This window comes from Penaeus vannamei, chromosome 20 (genome assembly GCF_042767895.1).
Source record: "Penaeus vannamei isolate JL-2024 chromosome 20, ASM4276789v1, whole genome shotgun sequence".
Lineage (NCBI taxonomy): Eukaryota > Metazoa > Arthropoda > Malacostraca > Decapoda > Penaeidae > Penaeus > Penaeus vannamei.
Window position 1 is genome coordinate 21253430 of NC_091568.1, and position 2062 is coordinate 21255491.

Here is a 2062-nt window from a genome sequence, read left to right on the forward strand (position 1 = left end):
AGCCCGAGAAGGAGACCCAGGTAGTCGCCCAAGAGCCCGAGAAGGAGACCCAGGAAGTCGCCCAAGAGCCCGAGAAGGAGACCCAGGAAGTCACCCTAGAGCCCGAGAAGGAGACCCGGGAAGTCGCCCTTGAGCCCGAGAAAGAGACCCGGGAAGTCGCCCCAGAGCCCGAGAAGGAGACCCAGGAAGTCGCCCAAGAGCCCGAGAAGGAGACCCAGGAAGTCGCCCAAGAGCCCGAGAAGGAGACCCAGGAAGTCGCCAGAGAGCCCGAGAAGGAGACCAAGGAAGTCGCCCTTGAGCCCGAGAAGGAGACCCAGAAAGTCACCGAAGAGCCCGAGAAGGAGACCCAGGAAGTCGCCCTTGAGCCCGAAAGGACGCTCCTCCACTTCGTTCCTCCCAGGACGAAGTGGAGGGTCATCCAGGCCCACTTCCAGGTCACCTCAGAGCCCGAGAAGGAGACCCAGGAAGTCGCCCAAGAGCCCGAGAAGGAGACCCAGGAAGTCGCCCAGGAGCCCGAGAAGGAGACCCAGGAAGTCGCTGAAGAGCCCGAGAAGGAGACCCAGGAAGTCGCCCAAGAGCCCGAGAAGAAGACCCAGGAAGTCGCCCAAGAGCCCGAGAAGAAGACCCAGGAAGTCGCCCTTGAGCCCGAGAAGGAGACGCAGGAAGTCGCCGAAGAGCCCGAGAAGGAGACCTAGGAAGTCGCCCAAGAGCCCGAGAAGGAGGCCCAGGAAGTCGCCCAAAAGCCCGAGAAGGAGACCCAGGAAGTCACCCTAGAGCCCGAGAAGGAGACCCAGGAAGTAGCCCAGTAGCCCGAGAAGGAGACCCAGGAAGTCGCCCAAGAGCCCGAGAAGGAGACCCAGGAAGTCGCCCAAGAGCCCGAGAAGGAGACCCAGGAAGTCGCCTTCGAGCCCGAGAAGGAGACCCAGGAAGTCGCCTTCGAGCCCGAGAAGGAGACCCAGGAAGTCGCCGAAGAGCTCGAGAAGGAGACCCAGGAAGTCGCCCTTGAGCCCGAAAGGACGCTCCTCCACTTCGTTCCTCCCAGGACGAAGTGGAGGGTCATCCAGGCCCACTTCCATGTCACCTCAGAATCCAAGCAGGAGACCCAGGAAGTCGCCCAGGAGCCCGAGAAGGAGACCCAGGAAGTCGCCCAGGAGCCCGAGAAGGAGACCCAGGAAGTCGCCGAAGAGCCCGAGAAGGAGACCCAGGAAGTCGCCCTCGAGCCCGAGAAGGAGACCCAGGAAGTCACCCTTGAGCCCGAGAAGGAGACCCAGGAAGTCGCCCAAGAGCCCGAGAAGGAGACCCAGGGAGTCGCCGAAGAGCCCGAGAAGGAGACCCAGGAAGTCGCCCAGGAGCCCGAGAAGGAGACCCAGGGAGTCGCCGAAGAGCCCGAGAAGGAGACCTAGGAAGTCGCCCAAGAGCCCGAGAAGGAGACCCAGGAAGTCGCCCAGGAGCCCGAGAAGGAGACCCAGAGAGTCGCCGAAGAGCCCGAGAAGGAGACCTAGGAAGTCGCCCAAGAGCCCGAGAAGGAGACCAAGGAACTTGCCCTCGAGCCCGAGAAGGAGACCCAGGAAGTCGCCCAAGAGCCCGAGAAGGAGACCCAGGGAGTCCCCGAAGAGCCCGAGAAGGAGACCCAGGAAGTCGCCAGGGAGCTCGAGAAGGAGACCCAGGAACTTGCCGAAGAGCCCGAGAAGGAGACCCAGGAACTTGCCGACGAACCTGAAAAGGAGACCCAGGAAGTCGCCGACGTCCCCGATAAGGAGGCCAAGGAGGCTCTTGCCTTCATCGTCGATGCAGTGAAAGGGGTGGATTGGTCCGAAAGGATACATACGTTGTAGGATATAAAAGGCCTCCTGTAACAGCTCCAAAAACACCGTCAGGAAAAGAACTGACGGCCAGATTGAACTCGCTTGACCCCCCCCCCCCCCCCCCCCCATCCACATCCATTATTATCCATCGGGCAAACAAAGCCCGCGATTCATAATATCAGTTTTCCCTATTGTGTATTCTTATGTGTGTATGTGTTTGTACTTACCTGTGTGTTTAGGCCATGAAAATTCAATTC